Below are 20,203 nucleotides of genomic sequence, written 5' to 3'. Positions count from 1 at the left end.
GTAGAGGGCCAATATCATGTTCAGTTTTTCTGACTCCAAAGCTCCACTGAAAGAAAGAGCCTGGTACTTTTAGGTCATATTTCTTTATTTTCTTCTTATTTTTTTAAAGATAAGTACCCATATTTATTCCATTAGTAAAAACATTTTCATAATTTACCTTTTGAATAGCATTATGAACTAATGGCTTCCCGGGCTCAACATGTCCAAATAATACTCAATTTATCAGGAACTAAATAATAGGAGCCCCTTTAAATGGACTGGACTCCTTTGTTCTTTTGCTATCATCCTTGCTAATTTTAAGTGTTTTTTGGCTTCTGGCCACCAGATATTCCAGACACATTTTGATTCTTCCCATCCTAAGATATAAAATCAGCAACTTTACATGGAGTACACATTCCTTATAGAGAAGATTAGTATTAAAGAAAGGCTTCCAGCCCTTTCGTATTAAAAGCTAGAAGACTTTTCTTTAATGCAAATTTTCTTCTTATTTTTTTCAGACATTATTTTTTTTTAGAGCAGCTTTACATTCACAGCAAAATTGAGAAGATTGTACAGAGACTTCCCCCATCATGTTATGATCCCCTGCTCCTACACATGCATGGCCTCCGCATTATAAATATCCCCCTAATGTGGTGCATCTGTTCCAACTTATGAACTTAAACTGACACATTGTTGTCACCCACAATCCCTAGTTTATATTAGTGTTCACTCTTGGTGTTGTACATTCTTTGGGCTTGGAAAAATGTGTAATCAAATTCATCCACCATTAGTATCATGTAGAGTATTTTTACTGCTTTAAAAATCCTCTGTTCTCTGCCTGTTCCTCCATCCTTCCTTGCTAACCCCTGGCAACCACTGACTTTTTACTGTCTCCATGGTTTTTCCCTTTTTAGAATGTCATATACTGTAGTTAGAATTACATAGTATGCACAATTTTCGTATTTAGATTCTTTCATGTGTTAATATGCATCTAAGTTTCCTCTATGTCTTTTCTTGGCTTGGTATCTCATTTCTTTTTAGTGCTGAGTAATATTCCACTGTCTGGATGTACCACAGTTTATCCATATACCTACTAAAGGACCTTTTGGTTGCTTCCAAGTTTTGGAAATTATGAATAAAGCTGCTATAAATATGTAAATGAAAGTTTTTGTGTGGACATGTTTTTAACTCCTTTGGACAAATACCAAAAAATTCAATTGTTGAATTATATTTTAAAGTATGTTTAGTTTGTTTTTCAAACAGCCTCATTAAAAAGTGGGCAAAGAACATGAAAAGACACATTTCAAAAGAAAACATATATGCAGCCAACAAACATATTTTTTAAAAAGTTCACCATTACTGATCTTAGAGACATGCAAATCAAAACCACAATGAGATACCATCTCACACCAAGTCAAAAAATAACAGATGCTGGAAATGTTATGGGGCAAAGAGAATACTTATGGTGGGAGCCTAAATTAGTTCAACCATTGTGGAAAGTCATGTGGTGATTTCTCAATACCTAAAACAGAAATTCCATTCGACCCAGCAATCTCATTACTGGGATTACATACTCAAAGAAATATAAATAATTCTATCATAAAGACACATGCATACATAGGTTCACTGCAGCACTATTAACAGTAGTAAAGACATGGAATCAAATTAAATGCCCACCGGTGGTAGTCTGGATAAAGAAAACATTGTACATACATACCATGGAATACTATGAAGCCATAAAAAGAGCGAGATTATATCCTTTGCAGAAACATGGATAGAGCTGGAGGCCATTATTCTAAGCAAACTAAAGCAGGAACAGAAAACCAAATACTGCATGCACTCATTTATAAGTGGGAGCTAAATGATGAGAACACATAAAGGAGAACAACGGATACTGGTGCCTAATAGAGGGTGGAGGATGGGAGGAGGGAGAGGATCAGGAATATAATGAATGGGTACTAATACCTGGTGACAAAATAATCTGTATAACAAACCCTCATGACACAAGTTTACCTATATAACAAACCTACACAGGTACCCCGACTTAAAAGTTTTTTTAAGAAGTATGTTTAGTTTTTACAATTTGAATTAAAACATTTTAAATATTCATTTGACAAAGAATATATATAGTAAAGGTATACAATGTGATTATTTGATATACATATGCATTGTGTAATGATTACCCCAATCATGTTAATTAACATATTCATTACCACCTATGTTGTACATTAGATCCCCAGAACTTGTTTATCTTATAACTGAAAATTTGCCCCCATTGGTTAATATCTCCCCATTTCCCACACCCTCTCATCCTTGGCAACTGCTGCCTCACTCTGTTTTTATGAGTTCAACTTTTTTGATTTTACATATAAGTGATATCATATTGTATTTGTCTTTCTGTATCTGGCTTATTTCACTTAGCAAAATACCCTCCAGTTTTATCCGCAAATGGCGAGAATTCCTTCATTTCTTATGGTTGAATACTATTTTGTTGTAAATGGGGGTATATATACATACATATGACCCTTTCTTTATTCATTCTTATATCTGCAGACACTTAGATAGTTGCCATGTTTTGGCTATTGTGATAATGATGCAATGAATTTGGGAGTGTGGCTGTTTCTTCAAGCTACTAAATTAGTTCCTTCAGATGTAAATTCAGAAGTGGAATTGCTAGATCTTATGGTAATTATATTTTTAATTTTTGAGGAATCTCCCCACTGTTTTTTATAATGGCTTGATACATCAATTTACGTTCCCACCAACAGTGTGCAAAAGTTCTCTTTTTCCCATGTCCTCTCAAATACGTATTATCTTGTCTTTTTAATAATATCCATCCTAACTGGTGTGAGGCAAATTCTGTGGTTTTGAGTTGCATTTCCCTTGATGATCAGTGCTATTGAAGATCTTTTAATGTACTATTGGCCTTTTGTATATTTTATTTTCAGAAATGTCTATTCAAGGCCTTTACTTATTTTTAATTGGATCATTATTATCTTGTTATTGAGTGGTATGAGCTCCTATTATATTTTGAATATTAACCCCTTATTGAATACATGGTCTGCAAATATTTTCCCCCATTCTTTCTTTATGTTGCCTTTTCATTTTGTTGGTTGTTCCTTTACCTTGCAGAAGATTTTTAGTTTGATCTAGTCCCATGTAAATCTTTTTGCTTTTGTTGCATGTGCTTTTGGTGTCATCTAAAAAGACACTGTTGAGACAAATGTCAAGATTCTTTTACCCTACGTTTTCTTCTAGGAGTTTTACAGTTTCAGGTCTTACAGTTATGTCTTTAATCATTTCAAGTTAAATTTTGTGAGTGGTGTAGATAAAGGCCCAATTTTTTTTTGTATGTAAATATTCAGTTTTCCCAGCACCATTTATTGAAGAGACTATTCTTTCCCAATTGTGCTTTCATAGATTATTAGTTGACTGTATAAGTATGGGTTTATTTCTGGGCTCTTAATTCTTTTCCAATGGTGTTTGTTTATGTTTTTATATCAGTACTTTACTATATTGTTTTGATTCCTATAGCTTTGTAATATACTTCAGAATCACGAAGTGTGATGCCACCAGTTTTGTTCTTAAGATTGCTTTGGCTGTTTGTGGTCTTTTGTAGTTCTAGACAAATGTTAGAATTGTTTTTTTCTAGTTATTTGAAGAATACTGTTAGAATTTTGACAGAGAGTGTTTTGAATCTATAGATCACTTTGGGTAATATGGACATTTAACAGTACTAATTATTTTGATCTATGTAGATCAGGGTTTTTTTTTATTTGTGTCTTCAATGTTTTTCATTAATGCCTTGTAATTTTTAATGTAACCACAGATTTGAAAGATCAAATTTAAATTTATTTCTAAGTGGTTTATGTTTTTTGATGCTATTATACATTGCATTTCTTTCTTTTTCAGATAGTTTGTTGTTAGCATATAGAAATGCAACTGATTTTTGTACTTCGGTTTTGTATCCTGCAACTTTATTGAATTGTTTACTAGTTCTAATAGGTTTTTTTTGGTTGAGCCTTTTGGGCTTTTTATACGTAAGATCATATAATCTGAAAACAGAAAATTTTACTTCTTTTTTCCCCTGCTTTATGTGCCTTTTATTTTTCTTGCTTAATTGCTCTGGCTAGGACTTCCAAGAATATATTAAAAAGAAATGGTAAGAGTGGGAGAGTATGTTTAATTTTGTAAGAAATGGCCAAACTGTCTTTCAAAGTGGCTTTATCACCTTGCATTCCCATCAGCAATGAATGAGAGTTTTTATTACTCCACATTCTTGCCAGCATTTGGTCTTGTCAGTGTTCTGGAATTTGACCATTCTAATAGATGTGTAGCGGCAGCTCATTACTGTTTTACTTTGCATCTCCCTGATGACTTAAGCTTATTTTCTATCCATATTTTTTCCCCATTTATTTATTTTATTGCATTTCAGGTTTTGGGGTACATGTGAAGAACATGCAAGATTGTTGCATAGGTACACACGTGGCAGTGTGATTTGCTGCCTTCCTCCCCGTCACCTACATCTGGCATCTCTCCCCCTGCTATCTCTCCCCAGCTTCCCAACACACACCCTGCCTCCCCTATTTCCCACTAACTGACCCCAGTGTGTAGTGCTCCCCTCCCTGTGTCCATGTGTTCTAATTGTTCAGCACCCACCTATGAGTGAGAACATGCGGTATTTGATCTTCTGCTCTTCTGTCAGTTTGCTGAGAATGATGGTTTCCAGGTTCATCCATGTCCCTACAAAGGACCCAAACTCATCATTTTTGATGGCTGCATAATATTCCATGGTGTATATGTGCCACATTTTCCCTATCCAGTCTACCGTCGATGGGCATTTGGGTTGGTTCCAGGTCTTTGCTATTGTAAACAGTGCTGCAATGAGCATTCGTGTGCACATGTCCTTATAGTAGAACGATTTGTAATCCTTTGGATATATACCCAGTAATGGGATTGCTGGGTCAAATGGAATTTCTATTTCTAGGTCCTTGAGGAATTGCCACACTGTCTTCCACAATGGTTGAACTAATTTACACTCCCACCAACGGTGTAAAAGTGTTCCTATTTCTCCACATCCTCTACAGCATCTGTTTCCAGATTTTTTAATGATCGCCATTCTAACTGGCGTGAGATGGTATCTCAATGTAGTTTTGATTTGCATTTCTCTGATGACCAGTGATGATGACAAGGATGCCCTCTCTCACCACTCCTATTCAATATAGTACTAGAAGTTCTAGCCAGAGCAATCAGGCAAGAAAAAGAAATAAAGGGCATTCAAATAGGAAAGGAGGAAGTCAAATTGTCTCTATTTGCAGATGACATGATTTTATATCTAGAAGACCCTATCATCTCAGCCCCAAATCTCCTGAAACTGATAAGCAAGTTCAGCAAAGTCTCAGGATACAAAATCAATGTGCAAAAATCACATGCCTTCCTATACACCAATAACAGCCTTAAAGAGAGCCAAATCAAGAACAAACTTCCATTCACAATTGCCACAAAGAGAATAAAATACCTAGGAATACAACTAACAAGGAACGTAAAGGACCTCTTCAAGGAGAACTACAAGCCACTGCTCAACGAAATAAGAGAGGACACAAACAGATGGAGAAACATTCCATGTTCATGGTTAGGAAGAATCAATATCGTGAAAATGGCCATACTGCCCAAAGTAATTTACAGATTCAATGCTATCCCCATCAAGCTACCAATGACCTTCTATCCATATTTTTTAAGTGAATTATCTGTTAAGGTCATTGGCTGATTTTTAAAAATTAGGCTATTTGTTTATAATTGAATTTTAAGAATCCTTCATATGTTTTGGATAATATCCTTTATCATATATGCCTTTTACAAATGTTTTCTCTCAGTCTGTGGCTTGTTTTTTCACTCTCTGGATGTCTTTATTTTCTCAAAGACATATATTAGCCAAATGTATTGTAATAGTGAAACCCAACATAGCGAAATTGAAATTCTTGCAATTGATTAATTTAAAAAACAATATGATATTCATTCTGGTAAACAACGAAAGCATTTTGCCTATTTGATTCCAAAATAATTAGTTGATTAATACTTGAATCTAAAAAAGTAATAAATGTTTGACCCATTATCATTCTTTTTTAAAATTTAAGAATTTGAATTTTGAATTAATTTGCATTTTTGTAAGTAATATGAAATGAAGCCTAATTATTAAAAAATTATAACCTGATCACCCCATTCTGGGCTCTGTCTCATCCTCCCCTCCGAATAACAATTGCTATGGCATCAATATGTTTCCTTTGGACCTTTTCCTAGGCTCTCATATACACTTATGCACTCAGAGAAAACACAAAGTGTTGTTGTGTGCTCATTTAAAAAATAAATATGATATCATTATATATATATCCTGCCACTTTTGTTTTTTATTTTATTATATATTCTGTTAATATTTCAAGCTGTTATATATAGATTCATCCCACATTGTTCACTAAAATACATATAGAGCTATGATCTCAATCTTCTCAAAATGTAGCCATTATTTCTGTTTCCAGAGGACATAGAGTTTTCTTTCATTATAAGTCATATTGATTACAATAATCCTTATAAGTTCTGCGATGCCTATTTAAATTATATCTCCATTAAATAATTCAATATAAGAGATTCCCCACGTCACTATTTGAATTGATTCTAATACTTCCAGTCTGTGGGTGGTATACAACTTTTGTATTTTAAAATATTAATGTCTGCCAATTTAATTTTAATTATGAAAGCATAGTGTCAGATTTTCCTAAACTCCTATCCTGTAGATGGATGAAGTATATATTCTCCTGGCTTCACAGATCTCTTCCCCACCTTTGGCGTAGTTTTTTTTGTCTACTCAAGTGTAAAGTACCTCACTTCCCTTTGGGTTGCTTTCTTGTTTTAGTCTTTCTGCTTCTAGCTCTATTATTATAATGCTGATACCTCTTCAGGTAGACTTGGTAACATAAAATCTGGATAAGATCACATCCAGATTGTTTTTTAGCAGTTTATTTAAAATTTTTTAAATTAATGAATAAAATACATATATTTGTGGTGTACAACATGATGTTTTGAAATACATATACATTATGCAGTGGCTAAATCAAACTAATTAACATGTGCTACCTCACATACTTATTTTTTGTGGTGAGAACACTTAATATCTACTCTCAGCAATTTTGAAGTATATAGTACATTATTATTAACTATAGTTACCCAGTTATACAATAGATTTCTTGAATTTATTCCTCCCATCAAACTAAAGTTTTGAATCTTTTGACCAGCATCTCTTGAATCCTGTCCCTGCCCTCTGGACCCTGGTAATCACCACTCCACTCTGTGTCTGAGTTAAGATATTTTTAAGATTTTACATGTAAGTGAGATCACGTGGTATTTGTATTTCTGTGCATAGCTTATTTCACTTAACATAATGCCTTTTAGGCTTATCCAGTTTGTTGCAAATGACAGAATTTTCTGGTTTTTTATATTTTTTATTTTTTAGACAGTGTCTTCCTCTGTCACCCAGGCTGGAGTGCAGCAGCAAGCTCACGGCTTACTGCAGCTGTGACTTCTTGGGCTCAAGGAATTCTTCCACCTCAGCCTTCCTAGTAGCTGGAACTACAGGCATGCAACACCATGACTGGCTAATTTTTGTATATTTTGTTTTGCCACAAATAAAATTTGTATGTTTTGTTTGAGGTTTTGCCACATTGCCTAGGCTGGTCTTAAACTCCTGGACTCAAGCCATCCACACACCTCAGCCTCCCGGAGTGCTGTGATTATAGGTGTGAGTCATTGCACCCTGCAGATTTTCTTATTTTTAAAGGCTGAATAGTATTCCATTGCATATATACTACTGTCTTTATCCATTCGGCCATTGATAGACATTTGGGGTAATTCCATATTTTGGCTATTGTGAATAATGGTGCAGTGAACATGAGAGTGTGGAAATCTCTTTGACATGCTGATTTCATTTCCTTTGGATATATATGCAGTAGTGGGATTGCTGATCATGTGATACTTCTATTTTCAAGTTTTTAAGGAACCTCCAGCTGTTTTTCATAATGGCTGTATCAATTTACATTTCTACCACCAGCGTACAAGGATTCCCCTTTCCTCTACATCCTTTCCAACAAGATTACCTATAACTTTCAATTCTATGTTCTGCGGATCTAAATCTCTTTCTGAGAATTCTGTGAATGACTGGTTTGCCAGGCTTAAATGATCCTCTCATCTCAGCCTCCTGAGTAGCTGGGAATATAGGAACAGCTAATTTTTATATTTTTTGTAGAGACTGGTTTCACTATGTTGCCCAGGCTGATGTTGAACTCCTGGGCTCAAGCAATTGGCCCACCTCTGCCTCCCAAAGTGCTGGGAGTACAGACAGGAGCCAGTGTGCAGGGCCCTGCTTTGCTTTTAACCATTGTGATTCTGCATTTAATTGTCCAGACTTATGCCTGGTCAATCTGTACTTAGGCACCTATTCTTTTTATTTATATAAGAAGTCCACATTGTAGTTATATATTTTTGTGACTTATTTTTATTTTTTTGGTTAAAATTGTGAGTTCTGAGATGTGAGACCTGTGAGGAGGGCAGGGATGCTCACCATTCTAATACGAATTCCTAGCACAGTACCTGGCACATAGCAGGCTCTTTAAGAGACTCAGAATGTAAGGAAGGAATAATTGAAGAGTACTTGGGGTTTGTGATGAGGAGAAAATAGCCTTGAAAAGAAAGGAGAAGGCTGGGCATGGTGGCTGACACCTGTAATCCCAGCACTTTGGGAGGTCAAGGCAGGTGGATTGCCTGAGCTTAGGAGTTTGAGACCAGCCTGGGCAACATGGTGTAAGCCTATCTCTACGAAAATTACAAAAAACTAGCTGGGTGTGGTGGCACACACCTGTGATTCCAGTTACTCTGGAGGCTGGTTTGAGAAGATCACCTGAGCTGGGGAGGTCAAGGCTGTAGTGAGCCATGATTGTGCCACTGCACTCCAGCCTGGGTGACAGAGTGAGACATTCCTCAATTTTTTTTTTTTCAAAAAAGAAACAAAAGGAAGATAAGAGAGAGAGGGATAGAGAAAGAGATAAAAAGAGAAAAAAATGAATGAGAGAGAGACTATGTCTTCCTTGAAGACAAGGAGGAGAATAAGTGAATGAAAAAGCATAATGAGATTTAGATGAATGAAGAAGTTTGCCATATGGTCTCATCTCACTTTCCCCAGAGTAGTAGGAATTGTATGGATTTGGTAGTTATATAAAATTGGATTCAAATCGTGCATCTTCTCTTTTAAGGGGGTTATTAGACAAATTACTTGATCTTTCTCACTCTCAGTTTTCACATGTGTAAATTAATGATGCCAATACGACACAAGGTGGTTGGTAATGATTAAATAAGACAGCAAAAGCAGCATTGTGGGGTAGTTATAGCATGGAACTGGAAGTAGATAGATTTGGACAGACTCTTTCCTCCGCTACTTACCAGCCGAGGTAATCTTGAGCCAGTTACTTAAAGTCTTTAATTTTGAAAAGAAGTGATATGAAGAAAAATAAGGAATAAAATTTATGAATCAAAGAAATTACAAGATATCCAGAAAAAGATAAATATACCGAGGATGGTATCAGTACAGATATATTTGTTTATAGCTATGGGCCAGGATTCAAATCCAGACTATCTGCATCTAAGACCTGGGCTCTAAATTTCTAGCTATACTTACTCTTTATTTTTCTCTCTCTCTTTTTTTTTTTTATTGTACTTTAGGTTCTGGGCTACATGTGCAGATTATGCAGGATTGTTGCATAGGTGCATACATGGCAGTGTGGTTTGTTGCCTCCATCCCCTCGCCACCTGTATCTGGCATTTCTCCCCATGTTATTCCTCCCTAACCACCCTACTCCCTGGCTGTCCCTCCCCTGGCATCCCCCAACAGACCCCAGTATGTGTTACTCCCCTCCCTGTGTCCACGTGTTCTCATTGTTCAACACCCACCTATGAGTGAGAACATGCAGTGTTTGATTTTCTGTACTTGTGTCAGTTTGCTGAGAATGATGGTTTCCAGATTCATCCAAGTTCCTACAAAGGACATGAACTTATCATTTTTTATGACTGCATAGTATTCCATGGTGTGCGTCTGCCACATTTTCCTTGTCCAGTCTATCATTGATGGACATTTGGGTTCCTTCCAGGTCTTCCCTATTGTAAACAGTGCCTCAATGAACATAGGTGTGCATGTGTCTTTATAATAGAATGATTTATAATCCTTTGGGTATATACCCAGCAATGGGGTTGCTGGGTCAAATGGTATTTCTATTTCTAGGTCCTTGAGGAAGTGCCACATCATCTTCCACAATGATTGAACTAATTTACACTCCCACCAACAGCGTAAAAGTGGTTTCTATTTTTCCACATCCTCTCCAGCATCTGTTGTCTCCAGATTTTTTAATGATCACCATTCTAACTGGCATGAGGTAGTATCTCAATGTGGTTTTGATTTGCATTTCTTTAATAACCAGTGATGATGAGCATTTTTTCATATGTTTGTTGGCCTCATATATGTCTTCCTTTGAAAAGTGTCTGTTCATATCCTTTGCCCACTTTTGAATGGGTTTGTTTGTTTTTTTTCTTGTAAATCTGTTTTAGTTCTTTGCAGATTCTGAATATTAGCCCTTTGTGGGATGGGTAGATTGCAAAAATTTTTTCCCATTCTGTTGGTTGCTGGTTCATTCTAATGATTATTTCTTTTGCTGTACAGAGAGTTTAATTAGGTCCCATTTGTCTATTCTGGTTTGTTGCCAGTGCTTTTGGTGTTTTAGTCATGAAGTCCTTTCCTATGCCTATGTCCTGAATGGCTTTGCCTAGGTTTTCTTCTAGAGTTTTTATGGTGGTAGGTCTTATGCTTAAGTCTTTAATCCACCTGGAGTTAATTTTAGTGTAAGGCGTTAGGAAGGGGTCCAGTTTCTGCTTTCTGCACATGGCTGGTCAGTTTTCCCAACACCATTTATTAAACAGGGAATCCTTTCCCCATTGCTAGTTTTTGTGTGGTTTGTCAAAGATCAGATGGTTGTAGATGTGTGGCCTTGCCTCTGTGGCCTCTGTTCTGTTCCATTGGTCTACATCTCTGTTTTGGTACCAGTACCATGCTGTTTTGATTACTGTAGCCTTGTAGTATAGTTTGAAGTCAGGTAGCATGATGCCTCCAGCTTTGTTCTTTTTGTTTAGGATTGTCTTGGCTATGTGGGCTCTCTTTTGGTTCCATATAAAGTTTAAGGTGGTTTTTTCCAGTTCTGTGAAGAAGGTCATTGGTAGCTTGATGGGGATAGCATTGAGTCTATAAATTACTTTGGGCAGTGTGGCCATTTTCATGATATTGATTCTTCCTAACCATGAGCATGGAATGTTTCTCCATCTGTTTGTGTCCTCTCTTATTTCATTGAGCAGTGCTTTGTAGTTCTCTTTGAAGAGGTCCTTTACATCCTTTCTTAGTTGTATTCCTAGGTATTTTATTCTCATTGTAGCAATTGTGAATGGCAGTTCATTCTTGATTTGGCTCTCTTTCAGTCTGTTATTGGTGTATAGGAATGCTTGTGATTTTTGCACATTGATTTTGTATCCTGAGACTTTGCTGAAGTTGCTTATCATCTTAAGGAGATTTTGGGCTGAGATGATGGGGTCTTCTAAATATGAAATCATGTCATCTGCAAACTAAGACAATTTGACTTCCTCCTTTCCTGATTGATACCCTTTATTTCTTTTTCTTGCCTGATTGCTCTGGCTAGAAATTCCAATACTATATTGAATAGGAGTGGTGAGAGAGGGCATCCTTGTCTAGTGCCATATTTCAAAGGGAAGGCTTCCAGTTTTTGCCCATTCAGTGTGATATTGGTTGTAGGTTTTTCAAAAGTAACTTTTATTATTTTGAGATATGTTCTGTCAATACATAGTTTATTGAGAGTTTTTAGCATAATGGGCTGTTGAATTTTGTTGAAGGCCTTCTCTGCATCTATTGAGATAATCATGTGGTTTTTGTCTTTGGTTCTGTTTATGTGGTGAATTATGTTTGTACACTTGCGTATGTTGAAGCAGCCTTGCATCCCTGGGATGAATCCTACTTGATCATGATGGATAAGCTTTTTGCTGTGCTGTTGCAATTGGTTTGCCAGTATTTTATTGAAGATTTTTGCATCTATGTTCATCATGGATATTGGCCTGAAGTTTTATTTTCTTGTTGAGTCTTTGCTGGGTTTTGGTATCAGGATGATGTTGGTATTATAAAATGATTTGGGAAGGATTCCCTCTTTTTGTATTCTTTGGAATAGTTTCAGAAGGAATGGTACCAGCTCCTCTTTGTATGTCTGGTAGAATTCTGCTGTGAACCCATCTGGACCTGGGCTTTATTTGGTTGATAGGCTATTAATTGGTGCCTCAACTTCAGCCTTTGTTATTGGTCTGTTCAAGGTTTCGACTTATTCCTGATTAGGCTTGGGTGGGTGCAAGTGTTCAGGAATTTATCCATTTCTTCCAGGTTTACTGGTTTATGTGCATAGAGTTGTTTGTTGCAGTCTCTGATTGTAGTTTGTATGTCTGTGGAATCAATGGTGATATCCCCTTTATCATTTTTTATTGCATCTATTTGATTTTTCTCCCTTTTCTTTTTTATTAATCTGGCTAGCTGTTGGCTGTTTTGTTGATCTTTTAAAAAACCAGCTCCTGGATTTACTGATTTTTTTTGAAGGGCTTTTTGTGTCTCTGTCTCCTTCAGTTCTGCTCTGATCTTAGTTATTTCTTGTCTTCTGGCTTTTGAGTTTTTTTGATCTTGCTCCTCGAGCTCTTTTAATTTTGATGATAGGTTATTGATTTTAGATCTTTTCTTGCTTCTCATGTGTGCATTCATTGATATAAATTTCCCTCTAGACACTGCTATAAATGTGTCCCAGAGATTCTGGTATGTTGTGTCTTCATTCTCATTGGTTTCAAAGAACATCTTTATTTCTGCCTTCATTTCATTGTTTATCCAGTGGACATTCAGGAGCCAGTTTCCATGAAGTTTTGTGGTTCTGAGTTAGTTTCTTAATTCTGAGTTCTAATTTGATTGCCCTGTGGTCTGAGAGACTGTTTGTTATGATTTCCATTCTTTTGCATTTGCTAAGGAGTGATTACTTCCAATTATGTGGTCAGTTTTAGAGTATGTGTAATGTGGTGCTCAGAAGAATGTATTTTCTGTGCATTTGGGGTTGAGAGTTTTTGTAGATGTCTATTAGGTCTGCTTGGACCTGATTAGAGTTCAAGTCCTGGATATCCTTGTTAATTTTCTGTCTTGTTGATCTGTCTAATGTTGACAGTGGAGTGTTAAAGTCTCTTACTATTATTGTGTGGGAGTCTAAGTCTCTCTGTAGGTCATTAAGAACTTGTTTTATATATCTGGGTGCTCCTGTATGGGGTGCATATATATGTAGGAGAGTTAGCTATTGTTGTTGCATTAATCCCTTTACCATTACATAATGCCCTTCTTTGTCTCCTTTGATCTTTGTTGGTTTAAGGTCTGTTTTTATCAGAGATTAGGATTGCAACCCCTGCTTGTTTTTACTTTGCATTTGCTTGGTAAATCTTCCTCCATCCCTTTATTTTGAGTCTATGTTTGTATTTTCACATGACATGGGTCTCCTGAATACAGCACACTGATGGGTCTTGACTTCTTATCCAGTTTGCCAGTCTGTGTCTTTTGATTGGGGCATTTAGCCCATTTACATTTAAGGTTAATATTGTTATGCATGGATTTAATTCTGACATTTTGATACTAGCTGGTTGTTTAGTGTTTCTCTCAGGAGCTCTTGTAAGGCAGGCCTGGTGGTGATGAAATCTCTGAGCAATTGCTTGTCTGTAAAGGGTTCTATTTCCCCTTTGCTTATGAAGCTTAGTTTGGCTGGATACGAAATTCTGGATTGAAAGTTGTTTTCTTTAAGGATGTTTAATATTGGCCCCCACTGTCTTCTGGCTTGTAGGGTTTCTGCTGAGAGATCCACTGTGAGTGAGTCTGATGGGCTTCCCTTTGAGGATAACCTGACCTTTCTCTCTGGCTGCCCTTAGCATTTTTTTCCTTCACCTCCACCCTGGTGAACCTGACGTTTATGTGCCTTGAGGCTGCTGTTCTTGAAGAATGTCTTTGTGGTGTTCTCTGTTTTTCTGGGACTTGAATGGTGGCCTGCCTTGCTAGGTTGGGGAAGTTTTCCTCGATGATATCCTGAAGAGTGTTTTCCAGCTTGGATTTGTTGTCTCCATCACATTCAGGTACACCTATCAAAAGTAGATTAGGTCTTTTCACATAATCCCATATTTCTTGGAGACTTTGTTCATTTCATTTCACTCTTTTTTCTCTACTCTTGTCTTCTCGTTTTATTTCATTGAGTTGATCTTCAATCTCTGATATCCTTTCTTCTGCTTGGTCAATTCGGCTATTGAAACTTGTGTATGTTTTGTGAAGTTCTCGTGCTGTGTTTTTCAGCTCCATCAGGTCATTTATGTCCTTCTAAAAGCTGTTTATTATAGTTAGCATTTCATCTAACCTTTTTTCAAGGTTCTTAGTTTCTTTGCATTGGGTTAGCACATGTTCTTTTAGCTTAGAGAAGTTTGTTATTACCCACCTTCTGAAACCTGTTTCTATCAGTTCATCAGATTCATTCTCCATCCAGCTTTGATCCCCAGCTGATGAGGAATTGTGATCCCTTGGAGGAGGAGAGTCGTTCTGGTTTTTGGTGTTTTCATCATTTTTGCACTGGTTTCTCCCATCTTTGTGGCTTTATCTACCTGTGGTCTTTGTAGTGGATGATTTTTGGGTTGGGCCTCTGAGTGGATGTCCTTTTTGTTGATGTTGAAGCTATTTCTTTCTGTTTCTTAGTTTTCCTTCTAATAGTCAGGCCCCTCTGTTGCAGGACTGCTGGAGGTCCACTCCAGACCCTGCTTGCCTGGGGCTCACCTGCAGTGGCTGCAGAACAGTAAGGGTTGCTGCCGATTTCTTCTGTTATCTTCATTCTAGAAGGGTACCCACCAGGTGTTGGCCTGAGCTCTCCTTTATGAGGTGTCTCTTTGGGTTTATGGGGATCGGGGAGCTGCTTGAGGAGACACTCTGTCCCTTTTAGGAGCTCAAGAGCTGTGCTGGGAGCTCTGTTGTTGCATGCAGAGCTGCTGGGCATGTACGTTTAAGTCTGCTGCAGCAGAACTCATAACCACCTCTTTTTCCAGGTGCTCTGTCCTACGAATGCCGGGCTTTCTTTATAAGTTCCTGACATGCTGCTGCCTTTTTTTACAGATGCTTTTCCCGGCATAGAGCTAGTGTAGGCACAGTCTGTCAGCAGAGGCGTTGCTGAGGTGCTGCGGGCTCTGCCCAGCTGCTGTGTGAACTTCCTTGAGGTGTTTTTTATAGAGGCACAGTTAGAACTGCCTGGGTATTGGTGGCTGCCTTGGTAGTGGCAGATGCCCTTCCCCCCATGGAGCTGGACCATTCTGGGTCCAGCTGTGCTTGCTACAATACTCTCAATCCACAGCATTTCAGATTGCTTATTTTGTGGGGGTGGTGTCCACTGAGCCAGATCACCTGGCTGCCTGTCTCAGCCCCACCCTTTCAGTTGAATGGGTGGCTCTGTGTCTCAGTCATTCCAGGCACCAGTTAAAACGGCTGCCTAGACTTGTTTGAGTTCCTGTGCGCCAACCTGGGGCACCGGCTGAAATATCTGTGCTGCAAATTTGTGGTGCTTTTCAGCCCGGGAATTTCCTGGTCTGTGGGCAGTGAAAACTCATTTGGAAATGCGGTGATCTGTCACTCTCTGCATTGTTCTTGCTGGGAACTGCACTCTAGAGCTATTCCTATTTGGTCATCTTGGATCTACCTACTTACTCTTTTAAACAAAGCAATCCAATAGAAGAATATGGAGTTGGGACTCTTACATTAAAAAAAAATATTGTTCTGTCAGCAAAGTATTAAAGTGGTAAATGTACATTGAATGGAACTTTAAAAAAGAAAAAAAATATTTTCTATTCCAATGGAGCAGCATCCTAAAAAACAGCATCCTATTGTTTGTCTTCCATGTAATTAGTGCCATGAAAATTTACTGAAATAATGTTTTTTTTTTTTTTTTTTTTTTTGTGAGTTTGTTTTTATTGGGGAACAGGACACAGGGTGGGGAATGTCACCTTGGGCTATGGTACGCCCCGCCTCCCAGAGAATGTCCATTTGCATTCTAATCTTCCTGGGCTTCTTTACGGAACTTTTTCTTCTTCTTGGAGCTGCTCTTGCTGCTAGTAGCCTCTTCAGGTCCACTGCTGACTGGCTCCTCTTTGGAGAATTTCCTCTTTTTCTTGGAGACACTTCTGTTGCCTGCCTCTTCCGGGTCATTTTCCTCCTTGGGTGATGATTTCTTCCTCTTGGGAAGACTGGGGCTGCCAGTGGTTTCTTCAGGATCACTACTCATCAACTCCTCCTTGGAAAAAGATTTCTTTTTCTTGGGTTTAGAGAAAGAAGTAGAAGGGTCTTCCATTCCATTCTCCTGAGGAACCTCCTGGGGCTTTTGTTTTTTCTTCTTCTTTTTGGGTTTTTCACTTGCCTCCTCACACTCCTCTGGAGTACTACTGCTGTTTTCTGAAGATGCGAGGGCAAGTGCAGCCAGCCGTTTCTTTTCCTTCTTTAAGCGTTTCTTCTCCTGTTTCTCCAGCTTCCTAGTAATCTCAGCAGCCGCTTCCTCTGCCTCAACCATTGCTTCCTTCATGACATCCAGATTCTTTCGTGGAATCTCTCCAGTCTCATAGAACGACAGTCGCTCTTCAACTTGTTCTCGAAGTTTCTCCCCAAATACACTCGTGGGCACCTCAGAGAAGCAATCGATTCGTGAGGCAATACTGCATTTGTTTGCCAGGTATCGGGAGATGCGGCCCTTGTTCTTGGCAGCTGCTCGGCCAATGAAGGTGGAGTGGAAAATGAGTCCATATTTTGGTGTGTTACCCCTTGTCTTCAGGGCTCTGGAGACTTGGTCCCTTTGCTGGGCCCTGGGAATCACTCAGACACCAGGACTGGCCATCATGAAATAATGTTTTAACATAGCTATGGTAGATCAGAGGATGTAAAAATTTATTTCAGTTGGTCTTAAACAAATCCACTGCCATTTCACAGGATATTCAATTTACTTTAAAAAAATTCTTGCCTTTTTATTGATTTTTTGACAAAGTTAGTGAAAACTTTTATAGGATGGAATAGTAGGACAATTGCTTTAGGCAAAATCAAGAGCCCTGTCTGTAGGTATCTGATGTCAGAATAGACAATGGTTTAAGTTCAGATGAGCTTGAAGAATTGGACATCTTAAAAGTCAAGCATGTAAAATTCCAAATACTGAGATAGTTTGAGGAGTGACCCTGTGGAGCAGAAACTAGAGTCAACCTAATTCTACAATATAGGCTATTTGCTAACATGCAATCACAGCCAGAACACTTAAAATTACAGCAGTTTTTTCTTGCAGTACTTACAAGGAACAGATTTGAAATGTAACCAGCTTTTCCTGTCATCACAATGCAGGAGCATATTCCCTGTTTTTATCATATCTTCTAATTGCATTAAAGCAATTAACGAGTAATTCTATTGCCCGCATAGTCTTTTCTTAATAATGTCACATTGGAGGTACATTTCCAAAAAGGTTTCAAATGATTTAATTTTTGTTATGAAACATTGAAGTAGAAAGTTTGTACTAAATGAGTCAGCCAAGGAAATATGTGGTCAAAGTGGCAAACGAAATAAGGATGAAGACTTAGATAAATGAAGCTTTAACTGATGGCCAAGCCCATGGTAGCAATTGGGGCTTCATCAAAAATAATATGTACTGGGTAAAGAAAAAAAAGTTAAATTTGCATTTTGTACAATTAATTTCCTTTCTTGTTTTTTTAAAAAAGTATTTTGACCATGTAAAACAAAAATGAAGAGACTCAATAGAGGAATAGAAAAATAGGAAGAAAAGAGTTAGGAAAGGAAGAATTCTGCATGCTTTTAAGATATTTAACCAATTTTGTATCAGATCTGTATTCTAGTTTACATTTTACATTGTTAAGGGACCTTTAAAAAGTTCATGAAGAATGTGTTTTATAAAAAAACTACGCATGATTTCAACAATTTTTTCCACCAAAATAAACTCACACTAACTTGTTTTAACATGTCTGAGTGGGATTTAGTCTGAGGCACTAAGAAAGATAAAACATCAGTTTGAAGAACCTGTATCAGCAATGTGAATTCTGAGAAAAATGAAGCAGGAACAAACGTCAAATGGTGAAGATTGAGTAGAAGAATAGTGAAATCATCAATGCTTTATAAAAGGCTTATAGGGACAATGCCCAGAAATCAGTGGTTTATAAGTAGATAAGTCATTTTAGTTAGGGATGAGATGATGTCAAAGGTGAAGCTCAAGGAAGCAGACCATCCACATCAATTTGTGAGTAAAAAAATTAATCTTGTTCATGTCTTCATGGAAAGGACTGACGATTAATAGCACAACCAATAACCAACACCATAGTTATCTCAATTGGTTTAGCTTACACAGTTCTGACTAAAAAAATAAAGTTGAGCAAATTTTCCACTTGGTAAGTCCCAAAATTGTTGCTCCTGGATCAACAGCAGATAAGATCAGAGCTTTCCATAGAAATTTTTTAAATAATTGACATCAAGGTCCTGAAGCCTTTCTCCAACGAATTGTAAAAGGAGATAGAACATGGCTTTACCAGTACGATCCCTAAGACAAAGCACAATAAAAGCAATGGCTACCAAGAGGTGGAATTAATGAGTCAAAGCCAAATTGAGCCAATCAGGAGCAAAGGTTATGGCAATAGTGTTTGGGGATTCTCAAGACATTTTTTTTATTAACTGTCTGGAAGGCCAAAGAATGATAGCTACTTATTAAAAGAGTGTTTTAAGAAAGTTGGCCAAAGCTTTAGCAGAACAATACCCAGGAAAGCTTCACCAGAAAGTCCTTCTCCACCACAATACTACTCCTGCTCTTTGCTCTTATTAAACAGAGCAATTTTGCAAGAGTTTACATGGGAAATTATTAGGCATCTATGTTACAGTCCTGATTTGGCTCCTTCTGACTCCTTTTTGTTTCCTAATCATAAAAAAATTGTAAAGGACACCTGTTTTTCTTCACTTAATAATGTAAAAAAGTGTATAGACATAAATTCCCATAACCTTCAGTTCTTTAGAGTTGGACTAAATGGCTGGTAACATGGCTTGCAAAAATTTCTTGGACAATGGAGCTTTGTTGGGAAATAAAGTTTATATTTTTTATTTTTATATTTTAACTCCATTTTTCCATGAACTTTTTGGAATCCCCCTCATATTTTAAAGTAAGAGAATATTACACAGTATTTTTTAATCATTTAAAAATTATTTCTTTTTCTATAATAATTTTCTCTTCCTAGCTTGATTCTATAGTTGTGGCTTTTAAAATTGGATCCTGTCTACTTTCAATCCCCAAATATTTATCAGAATGTAATGTAACACAATGATAAGTATAAGATTTTATATATAAACACACACATATACTTATTTATTTACATACATACACACCTCTATATAAAATACATATACATATCTATAATCTTATACATAAGATTATATACTATGAAGATATAATATCTTCACTGTGGGTTTATGTGTAGATTCACACTCAGACTTTCACACTCTGAAAATCATTATGTCATTTCATTTTATGTTAAGGGTTCTTCAGAGAGCTTTTATTCTACATTATCTCTTTCTTCAATTCTCACCTTATGCCTAATCTTGGAAAGACTTCCTCTCTTGGAAAAAGACCCTTGGAACAGCATACCCTTCATCTTTTCTTAAGAGCTTGTAGATTATCCTGACTCCTATTACCTAAAGACATGTCTAACTGAAACCTTAAAAATACCATGTCAGGTTCTAATAGCTGGAAATAGCTGGAAGTAGTAATAGATGAACAGGAAGAAGCAGTTTTACATTTTAAGTTAAATAATTAAAATTCAGAATTTACTTTGATATGTTAGTGTTAAAGTTAACTAGAGTTTATGATATAAAGTGAAGCATAATGAAAATAATATTAAATTGGGTATTGAAAGACCTAAATACTTGTCCAAACATCATTATTTATTTGCTCTATGACCTTGGGCAAGACGGCTTTTCAGCCTCACTCATCATCAGCTGAAAAGTGTGGTTATTAATACC

At 37.0% G+C, this 20,203-nt stretch overlaps 1 protein-coding gene and 1 pseudogene across 5 annotated transcripts in view; one reads left to right on the top strand and one right to left on the bottom strand.

The window, feature by feature from the left end:
* CTNNA3 (catenin alpha 3) overlaps positions 1–20,203 on the top strand; it is a 1,791,515-nt gene that overhangs the window by 515,238 nt on the left and 1,256,074 nt on the right. The window lies entirely within an intron of this gene.
* Positions 16,094–17,041, bottom strand: LOC116533034 (annotated as a pseudogene). The gene has a single exon (XR_004261048.1). The product of XR_004261048.1 is annotated as a nucleolar protein 56 pseudogene (transcript).

The sequence above is a fragment of the Sapajus apella genome, unplaced genomic scaffold (assembly GCF_009761245.1).
Source record: "Sapajus apella isolate SASKATOON/1434 unplaced genomic scaffold, GSC_monkey_1.0 scaffold78, whole genome shotgun sequence".
Taxonomy (NCBI): domain Eukaryota; kingdom Metazoa; phylum Chordata; class Mammalia; order Primates; family Cebidae; genus Sapajus; species Sapajus apella.
Note: the sequence above shows the minus strand (reverse complement) of the source record. Positions and strands in the feature narration are given on the sequence as shown.